This window comes from Tenrec ecaudatus, chromosome 9 (genome assembly GCF_050624435.1).
Source record: "Tenrec ecaudatus isolate mTenEca1 chromosome 9, mTenEca1.hap1, whole genome shotgun sequence".
NCBI lineage: Eukaryota > Metazoa > Chordata > Mammalia > Afrosoricida > Tenrecidae > Tenrec > Tenrec ecaudatus.
Genome location: NC_134538.1, coordinates 24,982,367 through 25,005,354, shown reverse-complemented (window position 1 = coordinate 25,005,354; position 22,988 = coordinate 24,982,367).

Sequence of the window (22,988 nt, the reverse complement as noted above, 5' to 3'; positions counted from 1 at the left end):
CACTATGAGAGAATTGCCACCGATGGATTTGCCGCTGTGCCTACACATCATCTTGAGGCCATACAGTAGTGAAGCACGGGAACCCAGGCGCTTCACCCTTTACCCTAGACCAGTGAAACACTGTCTCTAAACATGCCCACATGCCTGTATCTATGCCCGTTCAAAGTTAACGCTAAACCGAAATCTTCTTTCTGTCCCACTATTTTGCAGCATTTTAAAGAAGTACACTGGGAAAAATTTTTCTGCAAGGAAGGAACTGCAGGCGGCGTGGCTGAAATCAGAATATCATGCTGCACGAGCTCTTTGCCCTCAGATGTAGAAGTGTCATCAGTGGGCATCATAGAGAAACGGGACTTTAATAAGTGATCATCAACCTCTGTGAATTCCCTTTGTTCTAGACGCCTGAAATAAAGAGTTGTCCTGAGTCACATAAACCTCCACCGAGTGGTCTTTATGTGGCGCGGGAACATGCCGGTATAAGAGAATTCCGAAGAAGGCTGAACGTCCACAATTGAATGGTCATTGCCAGAAATGAAGTGGCAGCCGGATCAGACTGGGAAACTTCAGCTTCCATTAGACAATGAAGATGTGAGAATCTGGTACGTCCACAATTCACGGTTTCCTTAGATCCATGAAATTCCGTGTTGAATTTCAGTCAGAAAATGAAAACTCCAGAGCCGCTGTTCAGCAGGCCCGGGTGTAGCTCCCAGAGGCACACTGGTGCTCCTCTAGAATTTGGATAAAAATCGTTTTCACTGGAATAAAGAACCTTGATCAAGCCAGGTGGGTCTTGACCATCGAAATTGTTGCGTTTGCCCGGGATACTGACAAGAACCCACCTGTGCTAGTCCATGGCGTATTCAGCACAGGAATCTGCATCGATTGAGCCAAGACAAAGGAAAGCTCAGGGAAGCAGCACCCGTGTAGAAAAGCATTTGTACTTCAAAGATGAGGCCAATGAGGTGAAAGGACAAAGCCACGGCAAACAATTTTGATCATCGGCAGAATTTCACGGAGCAATATTGCTGGGAGAGAAAAGGCACCACCTGAGGGAGGCACGCTCAACAAAACTACCTAGGGCAGGAGCCAGGTTGCCCCCAGGCACTAGGCGTGTCAGGCCTCAGCATTGTAAGGAGAGTTCCCTGAAGTCCCTGAGTGAAGTTTTCTCCGCTGTCCTACGTCTACGTTCCTAAAATTTACTCTACGGTTTCTGATGATCCTGGATTATGAACGGCCACCACTCACCGTTCTCCTTACACTCGTGCGTCTCCATCGGCCTTAAAAGAAAGGGGGGACACGCAACTGCTGGCAGGTGAATTCAGCAAAGTTTGTCTCAACACAAAAGAGACAGCTCTGTGGTGACCCGTCTTCCACGGTAAAACATTTCCTAGCGAATAAGGAATCTTCCCATCGCAATGACACTATGAGAGAATTGCCACCGATGGATTTGCCGCTGTGCCTACACATCATCTTGAGGCCATACAGTAGTGAAGCACGGGATCCCAGGCGCTTCACCCTTTACCCTAGACCAGTGAAACACTGTCTCCAAACATGCCCACATGCCTGTATCTATGCCCGTTTAAAGTTAACGCTAAACCGAAATCTTCTTTCTGTCCCACTATTTTGCAGCATTTTAAAGAAGTACACTGGGAAAGATTTTTCTGCAAGGAAGGAACTGCAGGCGGCGTGGCTGAAATGAGAATATCATGCTGCACGAGCTCTTTGCCCTCAGATGTAGAAGTGTCATCAGTGGGCATCATAGAGAAACGGGACTTTAATAAGTGATCATCAACCTCTGTGAATTCCCTTTGTTCTAGACGCCTGAAATAAAGAGTTGTCCTGAGTCACATAAACCTCCACCGAGTGGTCTTTATGTGGCGCGGGAACATGCCGGTATAAGAGAGTTCCGAAGAAGGCTGAACGTCCACAATTGAATGGTCATTGCCAGAAATGAAGTGGCAGCCGGATCAGACTGGGAAACTTCAGCTTCCATTAGACAATGAAGATGTGAGAATCTGGTACGTCCACAATTCACGGTTTCCTTAGATCCATGAAATTCCGTGTTGAATTTCAGTCAGAAAATGAAAACTCCGGAGCCGCTGTTCAGCAGGCCCGGGTGTAGCTCCCAGAGGCACACTGGTGCTCCTCTAGAATTTGGATAAAAATCGTTTTCACTGGAATAAAGAACCTTGATCAAGCCAGGTGGGTCTTGACCATCGAAATTGCTGCGTTTGCCCGGGATACTGACAAGAACCCACCTGTGCTAGTCCATGGCGTATTCAGCACAGGAATCTGCATCGATTGAGCCAAGACAAAGGAAAGCTCAGGGAGGCAGCACCCGTGTAGAAAAGCATTTGTACTTCAAAGATGAGGCCAATGAGGTGAAAGGACAAAGCCACGGCAAACAATTTTGATCATCGGCAGAATTTCACGGAGCAATATTGCTGGGAGAGAAAAGGCACCACCTGAGGGAGGCACGCTCAACAAAACTACCTAGGGCAGGAGCCGGGTTGCCCCCAGGCACTAGGCGTGTCAGGCCTCAGAATTGTAAGGAGAGTTCACTGAAGTCCCTGAGTGAAGTTTTCTCCGCTGTCCTACGTCTACGTTCCTAAAATTTACTCTACGGTGTCTGATGATCCTGGCTTATGAACGGCCACCATTCACCGTTCTCCTTACACTCGTGCGTCTCCATCGGCCTTAAAAGAAAGGGAGGACACGCAACTGCTGGCAGGTAAATTCAGCAAAGTTTGTCTCAACACAAAAGAGACAGCTCTGTGGTGACCCGTCTTCCACGGTAAAACATTTCCTAGCCAATAAGGAATCTTCCCATCGCAATGACACTATGAGAGAATTGCCACCGATGGATTTGCCGCTGTGCCTACACATCATCTTGAGGCCATACAGTAGTGAAGTACGGGATCCCAGGCGCTTCACCCTTTACCCAAGACCAGTGAAACACTGTCTCCAAACATGCCCACATGCCTGTATCTATGCCCGTTCAAAGTTAACGCTAAACCGAAATCTTCTTTCTGTCCCACTATTTTGCAGCATTTTAAAGAAGTACACTGGGAAAGATTTTTCTGCAAGGAAGGAACTGCAGGCGGCGTGGCTGAAATGAGAATATCATGCTGCACGAGCTCTTTGCCCTCAGATGTAGAAGTGTCATCAGTGGGCATCATAGAGAAACGGGACTTTAATAAGTGATCATCAACCTCTGTGAATTCCCTTTGTTCTAGACGCCTGAAATAAAGAGTTGTCCTGAGTCACATAAACCTCCACCGAGTGGTCTTTATGTGGCGCGGGAACATGCCGGTATAAGAGAATTCCGAAGAAGGCTGAACGTCCACAATTGAATGGTCATTGCCAGAAATGAAGTGGCAGCCGGATCAGACTGGGAAACTTCAGCTTCCATTAGACAATGAAGATGTGAGAATCTGGTACGTCCACAATTCACGGTTTCCTTAGATCCATGAAATTCCGTGTTGAATTTCAGTCAGAAAATGAAAACTCCGGAGCCGCTGTTCAGCAGGCCCGGGTGTAGCTCCCAGAGGCACACTGGTGCTCCTCTAGAATTTGGATAAAAATCGTTTTCACTGGAATAAAGAACCTTGATCAAGCCAGGTGGGTCTTGACCATCGAAATTGCTGCGTTTGCCCGGGATACTGACAAGAACCCACCTGTGCTAGTCCATGGCGTATTCAGCACAGGAATCTGCATCGATTGAGCCAAGACAAAGGAAAGCTCAGGGAGGCAGCACCCGTGTAGAAAAGCATTTGTACTTCAAAGATGAGGCCAATGAGGTGAAAGGACAAAGCCACGGCAAACAATTTTGATCATCGGCAGAATTTCACGGAGCAATATTGCTGGGAGAGAAAAGGCACCACCTGAGGGAGGCACGCTCAACAAAACTACCTAGGGCAGGAGCCGGGTTGCCCCCAGGCACTAGGCGTGTCAGGCCTCAGAATTGTAAGGAGAGTTCACTGAAGTCCCTGAGTGAAGTTTTCTCCGCTGTCCTACGTCTACGTTCCTAAAATTTACTCTACGGTGTCTGATGATCCTGGCTTATGAACGGCCACCATTCACCGTTCTCCTTACACTCGTGCGTCTCCATCGGCCTTAAAAGAAAGGGAGGACACGCAACTGCTGGCAGGTAAATTCAGCAAAGTTTGTCTCAACACAAAAGAGACAGCTCTGTGGTGACCCGTCTTCCACGGTAAAACATTTCCTAGCCAATAAGGAATCTTCCCATCGCAATGACACTATGAGAGAATTGCCACCGATGGATTTGCCGCTGTGCCTACACATCATCTTGAGGCCATACAGTAGTGAAGCACGGGATCCCAGGCGCTTCACCCTTTACCCAAGACCAGTGAAACACTGTCTCCAAACATGCCCACATGCCTGTATCTATGCCCGTTCAAAGTTAACGCTAAACCGAAATCTTCTTTCTGTCCCACTATTTTGCAGCATTTTAAAGAAGTACACTGGGAAAGATTTTTCTGCAAGGAAGGAACTGCAGGCGGCGTGGCTGAAATGAGAATATCATGCTGCACGAGCTCTTTGCCCTCAGATGTAGAAGTGTCATCAGTGGGCATCATAGAGAAACGGGACTTTAATAAGTGATCATCAACCTCTGTGAATTCCCTTTGTTCTAGACGCCTGAAATAAAGAGTTGTCCTGAGTCACATAAACCTCCACCGAGTGGTCTTTATGTGGCGCGGGAACATGCCGGTATAAGAGAATTCCGAAGAAGGCTGAACGTCCACAATTGAATGGTCATTGCCAGAAATGAAGTGGCAGCCGGATCAGACTGGGAAACTTCAGCTTCCATTAGACAATGAAGATGTGAGAATCTGGTACGTCCACAATTCACGGTTTCCTTAGATCCATGAAATTCCGTGTTGAATTTCAGTCAGAAAATGAAAACTCCGGAGCCGCTGTTCAGCAGGCCCGGGTGTAGCTCCCAGAGGCACACTGGTGCTCCTCTAGAATTTGGATAAAAATCGTTTTCACTGGAATAAAGAACCTTGATCAAGCCAGGTGGGTCTTGACCATCGAAATTGCTGCGTTTGCCCGGGATACTGACAAGAACCCACCTGTGCTAGTCCATGGCGTATTCAGCACAGGAATCTGCATCGATTGAGCCAAGACAAAGGAAAGCTCAGGGAAGCAGCACCCGTGTAGAAAAGCATTTGTACTTCAAAGATGAGGCCAATGAGGTGAAAGGACAAAGCCACGGCAAACAATTTTGATCATCGGCAGAATTTCACGGAGCAATATTGCTGGGAGAGAAAAGGCACCACCTGAGGGAGGCACGCTCAACAAAACTACCTAGGGCAGGAGCCAGGTTGCCCCCAGGCACTAGGCGTGTCAGGCCTCAGCATTGTAAGGAGAGTTCCCTGAAGTCCCTGAGTGAAGTTTTCTCCGCTGTCCTACGTCTACGTTCCTAAAATTTACTCTGCGGTTTCTGATGATCCTGGCTTATGAACGGCCACCATTCACCGTTCTCCTTACACTCGTGCGTCTCCATCGGCCTTAAAAGAAAGGGAGGACACGCAACTGCTGGCTGGTAAATTCAGCAAAGTTTGTCTCAACACAAAAGAGACAGCTCTGTGGTGACCCGTCTTCCACGGTAAAACATTTCCTAGCCAATAAGGAATCTTCCCATCGCAATGACACTATGAGAGAATTGCCACCGATGGATTTGCCGCTGTGCCTACACATCATCTTGAGGCCATACAGTAGTGAAGCACGGGATCCCAGGCACTTCACCCTTTACCCTAGACCAGTGAAACACTGTCTCCAAACATGCCCACATGCCTGTATCTATGCCCGTTTAAAGTTAACGCTAAACCGAAATCTTCTTTCTGTCCCACTATTTTGCAGCATTTTAAAGAAGTACACTGGGAAAGATTTTTCTGCAAGGAAGGAACTGCAGGCGGCGTGGCTGAAATGAGAATATCATGCTGCACGAGCTCTTTGCCCTCAGATGTAGAAGTGTCATCAGTGGGCATCATAGAGAAATGGGACTTTAATAAGTGATCATCAACCTCTGTGAATTCCCTTTGTTCTAGACGCCTGAAATAAAGAGTTGTCCTGAGTCACATAAACCTCCACCGAGTGGTCTTTATGTGGCGCGGGAACATGCCGGTATAAGAACATTCCGAAGAAGGCTGAACGTCCACAATTGAATGGTCATTGCCAGAAATGAAGTGGCAGCCGGATCAGACTGGGAAACTTCAGCTTCCATTAGACAATGAAGATGTGAGAATCTGGTACGTCCACAATTCACGGTTTCCTTAGATCCATGAAATTCCGTGTTGAATTTCAGTCAGAAAATGAAAACTCCGGAGCCGCTGTTCAGCAGGCCCGGGTGTAGCTCCCAGAGGCACACTGGTGCTCCTCTAGAATTTGGATAAAAATCATTTTCACTGGAATAAAGAACCTTGATCAAGCCAGGTGGGTCTTGACCATCGAAATTGCTGCGTTTGCCCGGGATACTGACAAGAACCCACCTGTGCTAGTCCATGGCGTATTCAGCACAGGAATCTGCATCGATTGAGCCAAGACAAAGCAAAGCTCAGGGAGGCAGCACCCGTGTAGAAAAGCATTTGTACTTCAAAGATGAGGCCAATGAGGTGAAAGGACAAACCACGGCAAACAATTTTGATCATCGGCAGAATTTCACGGAGCAATATTGCTGGGAGAGAAAAGGCACCACCTGAGGGAGGCACGCTCAACAAAACTACCTAGGGCAGGAGCCGGGTTGCCCCCAGGCACTAGGCGTGTCAGGCCTCAGCATTGTAAGAAGAGTTCCCTGAAGTCCCTGAGTGGTTTTCTCCGCTGTCCTACGTCTACGTTCCTAAAATTTACTCTGCGGTTTCTGATGATCCTGGCTTATGAACGGCCACCATTCACCGTTCTCCTTACACTCGTGCGTCTCCATCGGCCTTAAAAGAAAGGGAGGACACGCAACTGCTGGCAGGTAAATTCAGCAAAGTTTGTCTCAACACAAAAGAGACAGCTCTGTGGTGACCCGTCTTCCACGGTAAAACATTTCCTAGCCAATAAGGAATCTTCCCATCGCAATGACACTATGAGAGAATTGCCACCGATGGATTTGCCGCTGTGCCTACACATCATCTTGAGGCCATACAGTAGTGAAGCACGGGAACCCAGGCGCTTCACCCTTTACCCTAGACCAGTGAAACACTGTCTCTAAACATGCCCACATGCCTGTATCTATGCCCGTTTAAAGTTAATGCTAAACCGAAATCTTTTTTCTGTCCCACTATTTTGCAGCATTTTAAAGAAGTACACTGGGAAAGATTTTTCTGCAAGGAAGGAATTGCAGGCGGCGTGGCTGAAATGAGAATATCATGCTGCACGAGCTCTTTGCCCTCAGATGTAGAAGTGTCATCAGTGGGCATCATAGAGAAACGGGACTTTAATAAGTGATCATCAACCTCTGTGAATTCCCTTTGTTCTAGACGCCTGAAATAAAGAGTTGTCCTGAGTCACATAAACCTCCACCGAGTGGTCTTTATGTGGCGCGGGAACATGCCGGTATAAGAGAATTCCGAAGAAGGCTGAACGTCCACAATTGAATGGTCATTGCCAGAAAGGAAGTGGCAGCCGGATCAGACTGGGAAACTTCAGCTTCCATTAGACAATGAAGATGTGAGAATCTGGTACGTCCACAATTCACGGTTTCCTTAGATCCATGAAATTCCGTGTTGAATTTCAGTCAGAAAATTAAAACTCCGGAGCCGCTGTTCAGCAGGCCCGGGTGTAGCTCCCAGAGGCACACTGGTGCTCCTCTAGAATTTGGATAAAAATCGTTTTCACTGGAATAAACAACCTTGATCAAGCCAGGTGGGTCTTGACCATCGAAATTGCTGCGTTTGCCCGGTATACTGACAAGAACCCACCTGTGCTAGTCCATGGCGTATTCAGCACAGGAATCTGCATCGATTGAGCCAAGAAAAAAGAAAGCTCAGGGAAGCAGCACCCGTGTAGAAAAGCATTTGTACTTCAAAGATGAGGCCAATGAGGTGAAAGGACAAAGCCTCGGCAAACAATTTTGATCATCGGCAGAATTTCACGGAGCAATATTGCTGGGAGAGAAAAGGCACCACCTGAGGGAGGCACGCTCAACAAAACTACCTAGGGCAGGAGCCAGGTTGCCCCCAGGCACTAGGCGTGTCAGGCCTCAGCATTGTAAGGAGAGTTCCCTGAAGTCCCTGAGTGAAGTTTTCTCCCCTTCCTACGTCTACGTTCCTAAAATTTACTCTACGGTTTCTGATGATCCTGGCTTATGAACGGCCACCATTCACCGTTCTCCTTACACTCGTGCGTCTCCATCGGCCTTAAAAGAAAGGGAGGACACGCAACTGCTGGCAGGTAAATTCAGCAAAGTTTGTCTCAACACAAAAGAGACAGCTCTGTGGGGACCCGTCTTCCACGGTAAAACATTTCCTAGCCAATAAGGTATCTTCCCATCGCAATGACACTATGAGAGAATTGCCACCGATGGATTTGCCGCTGTGCCTACACATCATCTTGAGGCCATACAGTAGTGAAGCACAGGAACCCAGGCGCTTCACCCTTTACCCTAGACCAGTGAAACACTGTCTCTAAACATGCCCACATGCCTGTATCTATGCCCGTTCAAAGTTAACGCTAAACCGAAATCTTCTTTCTGTCCCACTATTTTGCAGCATTTTAAAGAAGTACACTGGGAAAGATTTTTCTGCAAGGAAGGAACTGCAGGCGGCGTGGCTGAAATGAGACTATCATGCTGCACGAGCTCTTTGCCCTCAGATGTAGAAGTGTCATCAGTGGGCATCATAGAGAAACGGGACTTTAATAAGTGATCATCAACCTCTGTGAATTCCCTTTGTTCTAGACGCCTGAAATAAAGAGTTGTCCTGAGTCACATAAACCTCCACCGAGTGGTCTTTATGTGGCGCGGGAACATGCCGGTATAAGAGAATTCCGAAGAAGGCTGAACGTCCACAATTGAATGGTCATTGCCAGAAATGAAGTGGCAGCCGGATCAGACTGGGAAACTTCAGCTTCCATTAGACAATGAAGATGTGAGAATCTGGTACGTCCACAATTCACGGTTTCCTTAGATCCATGAAATTCCGTGTTGAATTTCAGTCAGAAAATGAAAACTCCGGAGCCGCTGTTCAGCAGGCCCGGGTGTAGCTCCCAGAGGCACACTGGTGCTCCTCTAGAATTTGGATAAAAATCGTTTTCACTGGAATAAAGAACCTTGATCAAGCCAGGTGGGTCTTGACCATCGAAATTGTTGCGTTTGCCCGGTATACTGACAAGAACCCACCTGTGCTAGTCCATGGCGTATTCAGCACAGGAATCTGCATCGATTGAGCCAAGACAAAGGAAAGCTCAGGGAAGCAGCACCCGTGTAGAAAAGCATTTGTACTTCAAAGATGAGGCCAATGAGGTGAAAGGACAAAGCCACGGCAAACAATTTTGATCATCGGCAGAATTTCACGGAGCAATATTGCTGGGAGAGAAAAGGCACCACCTGAGGGAGGCACGCTCAACAAAACTACCTAGGGCAAGAGCCAGGTTGCCCCCAGGCACTAGGCGTGTCAGGCCTCAGCATTGTAAGGAGAGTTCCCTGAAGTCCCTGAGTGAAGTTTTCTCCGCTGTCCTACGTCTACGTTCCTAAAATTTACTCTACGGTTTCTGATGATCCTGGCTTATGAACGGCCACCACTCACCGTTCTCCTTACACTCGTGCGTCTCCATCGGCCTTAAAAGAAAGGGGGGACACGCAACTGCTGGCAGGTAAATTCAGCAAAGTTTGTCTCAACACAAAAGAGACAGCTCTGTGGTGACCCGTCTTCCACGGTAAAACATTTCCTAGCGAATAAGGAATCTTCCCATCGCAATGACACTATGAGAGAATTGCCACCGATGGATTTGCCGCTGTGCCTACACATCATCTTGAGGCCATACAGTAGTGAAGCACGGGATCCCAGGCGCTTCACCCTTTACCCTAGACCAGTGAAACACTGTCTCCAAACATGCCCACATGCCTGTATCTATGCCCGTTTAAAGTTAACGCTAAACCGAAATCTTCTTTCTGTCCCACTATTTTGCAGCATTTTAAAGAAGTACACTGGGAAAGATTTTTCTGCAAGGAAGGAACTGCAGGCGGCGTGGCTGAAATGAGAATATCATGCTGCACGAGCTCTTTGCCCTCAGATGTAGAAGTGTCATCAGTGGGCATCATAGAGAAACGGGACTTTAATAAGTGATCATCAACCTCTGTGAATTCCCTTTGTTCTAGACGCCTGAAATAAAGAGTTGTCCTGAGTCACATAAACCTCCACCGAGTGGTCTTTATGTGGCGCGGGAACATGCCGGTATAAGAGAATTCCGAAGAAGGCTGAACGTCCACAATTGAATGGTCATTGCCAGAAATGAAGTGGCAGCCGGATCAGACTGGGAAACTTCAGCTTCCATTAGACAATGAAGATGTGAGAATCTGGTACGTCCACAATTCACGGTTTCCTTAGATCCATGAAATTCCGTGTTGAATTTCAGTCAGAAAATGAAAACTCCGGAGCCGCTGTTCAGCAGGCCCGGGTGTAGCTCCCAGAGGCACACTGGTGCTCCTCTAGAATTTGGATAAAAATCGTTTTCACTGAAATAAACAACCTTGATCAAGCCAGGTGGGTCTTGACCATCGAAATTGCTGCGTTTGCCCGGGATACTGACAAGAACCCACCTGTGCTAGTCCATGGCGTATTCAGCACAGGAATCTGCATCGATTGAGCCAAGACAAAGGACAGCTCAGGGAGGCAGCACCCGTGTAGAAAAGCATTTGTACTTCAAAGATGAGGCCAATGAGGTGAAAGGACAAAGCCACGGCAAACAATTTTGATCATCGGCAGAATTTCACGGAGCAATATTGCTGGGAGAGAAAAGGCACCACCTGAGGGAGGCACGCTCAACAAAACTACCTAGGGCAGGAGCCGGGTTGCCCCCAGGCACTAGGCGTGTCAGGCCTCAGCATTGTAAGGAGAGTTCACTGAAGTCCCTGAGTGGTTTTCTCCGCTGTCCTACGTCTACGTTCCTAAAATTTACTCTACGGTTTCTGATGATCCTGGCTTATGAACGGCCACCATTCACCGTTCTCCTTACACTCGTGCGTCTCCATCGGCCTTAAAAGAAAGGGGGGACACGCAACTGCTGGCAGGTAAATTCAGCAAAGTTTGTCTCAACACAAAAGAGACAGCTCTGTGGTGACCCGTCTTCCACGGTAAAACATTTCCTAGCGAATAAGGAATCTTCCCATCGCAATGACACTATGAGAGAATTGCCACCGATGGATTTGCCGCTGTGCCTACACATCATCTTGAGGCCATACAGTAGTGAAGCACGGGAACCCAGGCGCTTCACCCTTTACCCTAGACCAGTGAAACACTGTCTCCAAACATGCCCACATGCCTGTATCTATGCCCGTTTAAAGTTAACGCTAAACCGAAATCTTCTTTCTGTCCCACTATTTTGCAGCATTTTAAAGAAGTACACTGGGAAAGTTTTTCTGCAAGGAAGGAACTGCAGGCGGCGTGGCTGAAATGAGAATATCATGCTGCACGAGCTCTTTGCCTTCAGATGTAGAAGTGTCATCAGTGGGCATCATAGAGAAACGGGACTTTAATAAGTGATCATCAACCTCTGTGAATTCCCTTTGTTCTAGACGCCTGAAATAAAGAGTTGTCCTGAGTCACATAAACCTCCACCGAGTGGTCTTTATGTGGCACGGGAACATGCCGGTATAAGAGAATTCCGAAGAAGGCTGAACGTCCACAATTGAATGGTCATTGCCAGAAATGAAGTGGCAGCCAGATCAGACTGGGAAACTTCAGCTTCCATTAGACAATGAAGATGTGAGAATCTGGTACGTCCACAATTCACGGTTTCCTTAGATCCATGAAATTCCGTGTTGAATTTCAGTCAGAAAATGAAAACTCCGGAGCCGCTGTTCAGCAGGCCCGGGTGTAGCTCCCAGAGGCACACTAGTGCTCCTCTAGAATTTGGATAAAAATCGTTTTCACTGGAATAAACAACCTTGATCAAGCCAGGTGGGTCTTGACCATCGAAATTGCTGCGTTTGCCCGGGATACTGACAAGAACCCACCTGTGCTAGTCCATGGCGTATTCAGCACAGGAATCTGCATCGATTGAGCCAAGAAAAAAGAAAGCTCAGGGAAGCAGCACCCGTGTAGAAAAGCATTTGTACTTCAAAGATGAGGCCAATGAGGTGAAAGGACAAAGCCACGGCAAACAATTTTGATCATCGGCAGAATTTCACGGAGCAATATTGCTGGGAGAGAAAAGGCACCACCTGAGGGAGGCACGCTCAACAAAACTACCTAGGGCAGGAGCCAGGTTGCCCCAGGCACTAGGCGTGTCAGGCCTCAGCATTGTAAGGAGAGTTCCCTGAAGTCCCCGAGTGAAGTTTTCTCCCCTTCCTACGTCTACGTTCCTAAAATTTACTCTACGGTTTCTGATGATCCTGGCTTATGAACGGCCACCATTCACCGTTCTCCTTACACTCGTGCGTCTCCATCGGCCTTAAAAGAAAGGGAGGACACGCAACTGCTGGCAGGTAAATTCAGCAAAGTTTGTCTCAACACAAAAGAGACAGCTCTGTGGTGACCCGTCTTCCACGGTAAAACATTTCCTAGCCAATAAGGTATCTTCCCATCGCAATGACACTATGAGAGAATTGCCACCGATGGATTTGCCGCTGTGCCTACACATCATCTTGAGGCCATACAGTAGTGAAGCACGGGAACCCAGGCGCTTCACCCTTTACCCTAGACCAGTGAAACACTGTCTCTAAACATGCCCACATGCCTGTATCTATGCCCGTTCAAAGTTAACGCTAAACCGAAATCTTCTTTCTGTCCCACTATTTTGCAGCATTTTAAAGAAGTACACTGGGAAAGATTTTTCTGCAAGGAAGGAACTGCAGGCTGCGTGGCTGAAATGAGAATATCATGCTGCACGAGCTCTTTGCCCTCAGATGTAGAAGTGTCATCAGTGGGCATCATAGAGAAACGGGACTTTAATAAGTGATCATCAACCTCTGTGAATTCCCTTTGTTCTAGACGCCTGAAATAAAGAGTTGTCCTGAGTCACATAAACCTCCACTGAGTGGTCTTTATGTGGCGCGGGAACATGCCGGTATAAGAGAATTCCGAAGAAGGCTGAACGTCCACAATTGAATGGTCATTGCCAGAAATGAAGTGGCAGCCGGATCAGACTGGGAAACTTCAGCTTCCATTAGACAATGAAGATGTGAGAATCTGGTACGTCCACAATTCACGGTTTCCTTAGATCCATGAAATTCCGTGTTGAATTTCAGTCAGAAAATGAAAACTCCGGAGCCGCTGTTCAGCAGGCCCGGGTGTAGCTCCCAGAGGCACACTGGTGCTCCTCTAGAATTTGGATAAAAATCGTTTTCACTGGAATAAAGAACCTTGATCAAGCCAGGTGGGTCTTGACCATCGAAATTGTTGCGTTTGCCCGGTATACTGACAAGAACCCACCTGTGCTAGTCCATGGCGTATTCAGCACAGGAATCTGCATCGATTGAGCCAAGACAAAGGAAAGCTCAGGGAAGCAGCACCCGTGTAGAAAAGCATTTGTACTTCAAAGATGAGGCCAATGAGGTGAAAGGACAAAGCCACGGCAAACAATTTTGATCATCGGCAGAATTTCACGGAGCAATAATGCTGGGAGAGAAAAGGCACCACCTGAGGGAGGCACGCTCAACAAAACTACCTAGGGCAGGAGCCAGGTTGCCCCCAGGCACTAGGCGTGTCAGTCCTCAGCATTGTAAGAAGAGTTCCCTGAAGTCCCTGAGTGGTTTTCTCCGCTCTCCTACGTCTACGTTCCTAAAATTTACTCTGCGGTTTCTGATGATCCTGGCTTATGAACGGCCACCATTCACCGTTCTCCTTACACTCGTGCGTCTCCATCGGCCTTAAAAGAAAGGGAGGACACGCAACTGCTGGCAGGTAAATTCAGCAAAGTTTGTCTCAACACAAAAGAGACAGCTCTGTGGTGACCCGTCTTCCACGGTAAAACATTTCCTAGCCAATAAGGAATCTTCCCATCGCAATGACACTATGAGAGAATTGCCACCGATGGATTTGCCGCTGTGCCTACACATCATCTTGAGGCCATACAGTAGTGAAGCACGGGATCCCAGGCACTTCACCCTTTACCCTAGACCAGTGAAACACTGTCTCCAAACATGCCCACATGCCTGTATCTATGCCCGTTTAAAGTTAACGCTAAACCGAAATCTTCTTTCTGTCCCACTATTTTGCAGCATTTTAAAGAAGTACACTGGGAAAGATTTTTCTGCAAGGAAGGAACTGCAGGCGGCGTGGCTGAAATGAGAATATCATGCTGCACGAGCTCTTTGCCTTCAGATGTAGAAGTGTCATCAGTGGGCATCATAGAGAAACGGGACTTTAATAAGTGTTCATCAACCTCTGTGAATTCCCTTTGTTCTAGACGCCTGAAATAAAGAGTTGTCCTGAGTCACATAAACCTCCACCGAGTGGTCTTTATGTGGCGCGGGAACATGCCGGTATAAGAGAATTCCGAAGAAGGCTGAACGTCCACAATTGAATGGTCATTGCCAGAAATGAAGTGGCAGCCGGATCAGACTGGGAAACTTCAGCTTCCATTAGACAATGAAGATGTGAGAATCTGGTACGTCCACAATTCACGGTTTCCTTAGATCCATGAAATTCCGTGTTGAATTTCAGTCAGAAAATGAAAACTCCGGAGCCGCTGTTCAGCAGGCCCGGGTGTAGCTCCCAGAGGCACACTGGTGCTCCTCTAGAATTTGGATAAAAATCGTTTTCACTGGAATAAAGAACCTTGATCAAGCCAGGTGGGTCTTGACCATCGAAATTGTTGCGTTTGCCCGGTATACTGACAAGAACCCACCTGTGCTAGTCCATGGCGTATTCAGCACAGGAATCTGCATCGATTGAGCCAAGACAAAGGAAAGCTCAGGGAAGCAGCACCCGTGTAGAAAAGCATTTGTACTTCAAAGATGAGGCCAATGAGGTGAAAGGACAAAGCCACGGCAAACAATTTTGATCATCGGCAGAATTTCACGGAGCAATATTGCTGGGAGAGAAAAGGCACCACCTGAGGGAGGCACGCTCAACAAAACTACCTAGGGCAGGAGCCGGGTTGCCCCCAGGCACTAGGCGTGTCAGGCCTCAGCATTGTAAGGAGAGTTCACTGAAGTCCCTGAGTGAAGTTTTCTCCGCTGTCCTACGTCTACGTTCCTAAAATTTACTCTGCGGTTTCTGATGATCCTGGCTTATGAACGGCCACCATTCACCGTTCTCCTTACACTCGTGCGTCTCCATCGGCCTTAAAAGAAAGGGAGGACACGCAACTGCTGGCAGGTAAATTCAGCAAAGTTTGTCTCAACACAAAAGAGACAGCTCTGTGGTGACCCGTCTTCCACGGTAAAACATTTCCTAGCGAATAAGGAATCTTCCCATCGCAATGACACTATGAGAGAATTGCCACCGATGGATTTGCTGCTGTGCCTACACATCATCTTGAGGCCATACAGTAGTGAAGCACGGGAACCCAGGCGCTTCACCCTTTACCCTAGACCAGTGAAACACTGTCTCTAAACATGCCCACATGCCTGTATCTATGCCCGTTCAAAGTTAACGCTAAACCGAAATCTTCTTTCTGTCCCACTATTTTGCAGCATTTTAAAGAAGTACACTGGGAAAGATTTTTCTGCAAGGAAGGAACTGCAGGCGGCGTGGCTGAAATGAGAATATCATGCTGCACGAGCTCTTTGCCCTCAGATGTAGAAGTGTCATCAGTGGGCATCATAGAGAAACGGGACTTTAATAAGTGATCATCAACCTCTGTGTATTCCCTTTGTTCTAGACGCCTGAAATAAAGAGTTGTCCTGAGTCACATAAACCTCCACCGAGTGGTCTTTATGTGGCGCGGGAACATGCCGGTATAAGAGAATTCCGAAGAAGGCTGAACGTCCACAATTGAATGGTCATTGCCAGAAATGAAGTGGCAGCTGGATCAGACTGGGAAACTTCAGCTTCCATTAGACAATGAAGATGTGAGAATCTGGTACGTCCACAATTCACGGTTTCCTTAGATCCATGAAATTCCGTGTTGAATTTCAGTCAGAAAATGAAAACTCCGGAGCCGCTGTTCAGCAGGCCCGGGTGTAGCTCCCAGAGGCACACTGGTGCTCCTCTAGAATTTGGATAAAAATCGTTTTCACTGAAATAAAGAACCTTGATCAAGCCAGGTGGGTCTTGACCATCGAAATTGCTGCGTTTGCCCGGTATACTGACAAGAACCCACCTGTGCTAGTCCATGGCGTATTCAGCACAGGAATCTGCATCGATTGAGCCAAGACAAAGGAAAGCTCAGGGAGGCAGCACCCGTGTAGAAAAGCATTTGTACTTCAAAGATGAGGCCAATGAGGTGAACGGACAAAGCCACGGCAAACAATTTTGATCATCGGCAGAATTTCACGGAGCAATATTGCTGGGAGAGAAAAGGCACCACCTGAGGGAGGCACGCTCAACAAAACTACCTAGGGCAGGAACCAGGTTGCCCCAGGCACTAGGCGTGTCAGGCCTCAGCATTGTAAGGAGAGTTCACTGAAGTCCCTGAGTGAAGTTTTCTCCGCTGTCCTACGTCTACGTTCCTAAAATTTACTCTGCGGTTTCTGATGATCCTGGCTTATGAACGGCCACCATTCACCGTTCTCCTTACACTCGTGCGTCTCCATCGGCCTTAAAAGAAAGGGAGGACACGCAACTGCTGGCAGGTAAATTCAGCAAAGTTTGTCTCAACACAAAAGAGACAGCTCTGTGGTGACCCGTCTTCCACGGTAAAACATTTCCTAGCGAATAAGGAATCTTCCCATCGCAATGACACTATGAGAGAATTGCCACCGATGGATTTGCCGCTGTGCCTACACATCATCTTGAGGCCATACAGTAGTGAAGCACGGGAACCCAGGCGCTTCACCCTTTACCCTAGACCAGTGAAACACTGTCTCTAAACATGCCCACATGCCTGTATCTATGCCCGTTCAAAGTTAACGCTAAACCGAAATCTTCTTTCTGTCCCACTATTTTGCAGCATTTTAAAGAAGTACACTGGGAAAGATTTTTCTGCAAGGAAGGAACTGCAGGCGGCGTGGCTGAAATGAGAATATCATGCTGCACGAGCTCTTTGCCCTCAGATGTAGAAGTGTCATCAGTGGGCATCATAGAGAAACGGGACTTTAATAAGTGATCATCAACCTCTGTGAATTCCCTTTGTTCTAGACGCCTGAAATAAAGAGTTGTCCTGAGTCACATAAACCTCCACCGAGTGGTCTTTATGTGGCGCGGGAACATGCCGGTATAAGAGAATTCCGAAGAAGGCTGAACGTCCACAATTGAATGGTCATTGCCAGAAATGAAGTGGCAGCCGGATCAGACTGGGAAACTTCAGCTTCCATTAGACAATGAAGATGTGAGAATCTGGTACGTCCACAATTCACGGTTTCCTTAGATCCATGAAATTCCGTGTTGAATTTCAGTCAGAAAATGAAAACTCCGGAGCCGCTGTTCAGCAGGCCCGGGTGTAGCTCCCAGAGGCACACTGGTGCTCCTCTAGAATTTGGATAAAAATCGTTTTCACTGGAATAAAGAACCTTGATCAAGCCAGGTGGGTCTTGACCATCGAAATTGCTGCGTTTGCCCGGGATACTGACAAGAACCCACCTGTGCTAGTCCATGGCGTATTCAGCACAGGAATCTGCATCGATTGAGCCAAGACAAAGGAAAGCTCAGGGAGGCAGCACCCGTGTAGAAAAGCATTTGTACTTCAAAGATGAGGCCAATGAGGTGAAAGGACAAAGCCACGGCAAACAATTTTGATCATCCGCAGAATTTCACGGAGCAATATTGCTGGGAGAGAAAAGGCACCACCTGAGGGAGGCACGCTCAACAAAACTACCTAGGGCAGGAGCCGGGTTGCCCCCAGGCACTAGGCGTGTCAGGCCTCAGCATTGTAAGAAGAGTTCCCTGAAGTCCCTGAGTGGTTTTCTCCGCTGTCCTACGTCTACGTTCCTAAAATTTACTCTGCGGTTTCTGATGATCCTGGCTTATGAACGGCCACCATTCACCGTTCTCCTTACACTCGTGCGTCTCCATCGGCCTTAAAAGAAAGGGAGGACACGCAACTGCTGGCAGGGAAATTCAGCAAAGTTTGTCTCAACACAAAAGAGACAGCTCTGTGGTGACCCGTCTTCCACGGTAAAACATTTCCTAGCCAATAAGGAATCTTCCCATCGCAATGACACTATGAGAGAATTGCCACCGATGGATTTGCCGCAGTGCCTACACATCATCTTGAGGCCATACAGTAGTGAAGCACGGGAACCCAGGCGCTTCACCCTTTACCCTAGACCAGTGAAACACTGTCTCTAAACATGCCCACATGCCTGTATCTATGCCCGTTCAAAGTTAACGCTAAACCGAAATCTTCTTTCTGTCCCACTATTTTGCAGCATTTTAAAGAAGTACACTGGGAAAGATTTTTCTGCAAGGAAGGAACTGCAGGCGGCGTGGCTGAAATGAGAATATCATGCTGCACGAGCTCTTTGCCCTCAGATGTAGAAGTGTCATCAGTGGGCATCATAGAGAAACGGGACTTTAATAAGTGATCATCAACCTCTGTGAATTCCCTTTGTTCTAGACGCCTGAAATAAAGAGTTGTCCTGAGTCACATAAACCTCCACCGAGTGGTCTTTATGTGGCGCGGGAACATGCCGGTATAAGAGAATTCCGAAGAAGGCTGAACGTCCACAATTGAATGGTCATTGCCAGAAATGAAGTGGCAGCCGGATCAGACTGGGAAACTTCAGCTTCCATTAGACAATGAAGATGTGAGAATCTGGTACGTCCACAATTCACGGTTTCCTTAGATCCATGAAATTCCGTGTTGAATTTCAGTCAGAAAATGAAAACTCCGGAGCCGCTGTTCAGCAGGCCCGGGTGTAGCTCCCAGAGGCACACTGGTGCTCCTCTAGAATTTGGATAAAAATCGTTTTCACTGGAATAAAGAACCTTGATCAAGCCAGGTGGGTCTTGACCATCGAAATTGCTGCGTTTGCCCGGGATACTGACAAGAACCCACCTGTGCTAGTCCATGGCGTATTCAGCACAGGAATCTGCATCAATTGAGCCAAGACAAAGGAAAGCTCAGGGAGGCAGCACCCGTGTAGAAAAGCATTTGTACTTCAAAGATGAGGCCAATGAGGTGAAAGGACAAAGCCACGGCAAACAATTTTGATCATCCGCAGAATTTCACGGAGCAATATTGCTGGGAGAGAAAAGGCACCACCTGAGGGAGGCACGCTCAACAAAACTACCTAGGGCAGGAGCCGGGTTGCCCCCAGGCACTAGGCGTGTCAGGCCTCAGCATTGTAAGGAGAGTTCCCTGAAGTCCCTGAGTGAAGTTTTCTCCGCTGTCCTACGTCTACGTTCCTAAAATTTACTCTACGGTTTCTGATGATCCTGGCTTATGAACGGCCACCATTCACCGTTCTCCTTACACTCGTGCGTCTCCATCGGCCTTAAAAGAAAGGGAGGACACGCAACTGCTGGCAGGTAAATTCAGCAAAGTTTGTCTCAACACAAAAGAGACAGCTCTGTGGTGACCCGTCTTCCACGGTAAAACATTTCCTAGCCAATAAGGAATCTTCCCATCGCAATGACACTATGAGAGAATTGCCACCGATGGATTTGCCGCTGTGCCTACACATCATCTTGAGGCCATACAGTAGTGAAGCACGGGAACCCAGGCGCTTCACCCTTTACCCTAGACCAGTGAAACACTGTCTCTAAACATGCCCACATGCCTGTATCTATGCCCGTTTAAAGTAAACGCTAAACCGAAATCTTTCTGTCCCACTATTTTGCAGCATTTTCAAGAAGTACACTGGGAAAGATTTTTCTGCAAGGAAGGAACTGCAGGCGGCGTGGCTGAAATGAGAATATCATGCTGCACGAGCTCTTTGCCCTCAGATGTAGAAGTGTCATCAGTGGGCATCATAGAGAAATGGGACTTTAATAAGTGATCATCAACCTCTGTGAATTCCCTTTGTTCTAGACGCCTGAAATAAAGAGTTGTCCTGAGTCACATAAACCTCCACCGAGTGGTCTTTATGTGGCGCGGGAACATGCCGGTATAAGAGAATTCCGAAGAAGGCTGAACGTCCACAATTGAATGGTCATTGCCAGAAATGAAGTGGCAGCCGGATCAGACTGGGAAACTTCAGCTTCCATTAGACAATGAAGATGTGAGAATCTGGTACGTCCACAATTCACGGTTTCCTTAGATCCATGAAATTCCGTGTTGAATTTCAGTCAGAAAATGAAAACTCCGGAGCCGCTGTTCAGCAGGCCCGGGTGTAGCTCCCAGAGGCACACTGGTGCTCCTCTAGAATTTGGATAAAAATCGTTTTCACTGGAATAAAGAACCTTGATCAAGCCAGGTGGGTCTTGACCATCGAAATTGCTGCGTTTGCCCGGTATACTGACAAGAACCCACCTGTGCTAGTCCATGGCGTATTCAGCACAGGAATCTGCATCGATTGAGCCAAGACAAAGGAAAGCTCAGGGAGGCAGCACCCGTGTGGAAAAGCATTTGTACTTCAAAGATGAGGCCAATGAGGTGAAAGGACAAAGCCACGGCAAACAATTTTGATCATCGGCAGAATTTCACGGAGCAATATTGCTGGGAGAGAAAAGGCACCACCTGAGGGAGGCACGCTCAACAAAACTACCTAGGGCAGGAGCCGGGTTGCCCCCAGGCACTAGGCGTGTCAGGCCTCAGCATTGTAAGAAGAGTTCCCTGAAGTCCCTGAGTGGTTTTCTCCGCTGTCCTACGTCTACGTTCCTAAAATTTACTCTGCGGTTTCTGATGATCCTGGCTTATGAACGGCCACCATTCACCGTTCTCCTTACACTCGTGCGTCTCCATCGGCCTTAAAAGAAAGGGAGGACACGCAACTGCTGGCAGGTAAATTCAGCAAAGTTTGTCTCAACACAAAAGAGACAGCTCTGTGGTGACCCGTCTTCCACGGTAAAACATTTCCTAGCCAATAAGGAATCTTCCCATCGCAATGACACTATGAGAGAATTGCCACCGATGGATTTGCCGCTGTGCCTACACATCATCTTGAGGCCATACAGTAGTGAAGCACGGGAACCCAGGCGCTTCACCCTTTACCCTAGACCAGTGAAACACTGTCTCTAAACATGCCCACATGCCTGTATCTATGCCCGTTCAAAGTTAACGCTAAACCGAAATCTTCTTTCTGTCCCACTATTTTGCAGCATTTTAAAGAAGTACACTGGGAAAGATTTTTCTGCAAGGAAGGAACTGCAGGCGGCGTGGCTGAAATGAGAATATCATGCTGCACGAGCTCTTTGCCCTCAGATGTAGAAGTGTCATCAGTGGGCATCATAGAGAAACGGGACTTTAATAAGTGATCATCAACCTCTGTGAATTCCCTTTGTTCTAGACGCCTGAAATAAAGAGTTGTCCTGAGTCACATAAACCTCCACCGAGTGGTCTTTATGTGGCGCGGGAACATGCCGGTATAAGAGAATTCCGAAGAAGGCTGAACGTCCACAATTGAATGGTCATTGCCAGAAATGAAGTGGCAGCCGGATCAGACTGGGAAACTTCAGCTTCCATTAGACAATGAAGATGTGAGAATCTGGTACGTCCACAATTCACGGTTTCCTTAGATCCATGAAATTCGGTGTTGAATTTCAGTCAGAAAATGAAAACTCCGGAGCCGCTGTTCAGCAGGCCCGGGTGTAGCTCCCAGAGGCACACTGGTGCTCCTCTAGAATTTGGATAAAAATCGTTTTCACTGGAATAAAGAACCTTGATCAAGCCAGGTGGGTCTTGACCATCGAAATTGCTGCGTTTGCCCGGGATACTGACAAGAACCCACCTGTGCTAGTCCATGGCGTATTCAGCACAGGAATCTGCATCGATTGAGCCAAGACAAAGGAAAGCTCAGGGAGGCAGCACCCGTGTAGAAAAGCATTTGTACTTCAAAGATGAGGCCAATGAGGTGAAAGGACAAAGCCACGGCAAACAGTTTTGATCATCGGCAGAATTTCACGGAGCAATATTGCTGGGAGAGAAAAGGCACCACCTGAGGGAGGCACGCTCAACAAAACTACCTAGGGCAGGAGCCGGGTTGCCCCCAGGCACTAGGCGTGTCAGGCCTCAGCATTGTAAGAAGAGTTCCCTGAAGTCCCTGAGTGGTTTTCTCCGCTGTCCTACGTCTACGTTCCTAAAATTTACTCTGCGGTTTCTGATGATCCTGGCTTATGAACGGCCACCATTCACCGTTCTCCTTACACTCGTGCGTCTCCATCGGCCTTAAAAGATAGGGAGGACACGCAACTGCTGGCAGGTAAATTCAGCAAAGTTTGTCTCAACACAAAAGAGACAGCTCTGTGGTGACCCGTCTTCCACGGTAAAACATTTCCTAGCCAATAAGGAATCTTCCCATCGCAATGACACTATGAGAGAATTGCCACCGATGGATTTGCCGCTGTGCCTACACATCATCTTGAGGCCATACAGTAGTGAAGCACGGGATCCCAGGCGCTTCACCCTTTACCCTAGACCAGTGAAACACTGTCTCCAAACATGCCCACATGCCTGTATCTATGCCCGTTTAAAGTAAACGCTAAACCGAAATCTTTCTGTCCCACTATTTTGCAGCATTTTAAAGAAGTACACTGGGAAAGATTTTTCTGCAAGGAAGGAACTGCAGGCGGCGTGGCTGAAATGAGAATATCATGCTGCACGAGCTCTTTGCC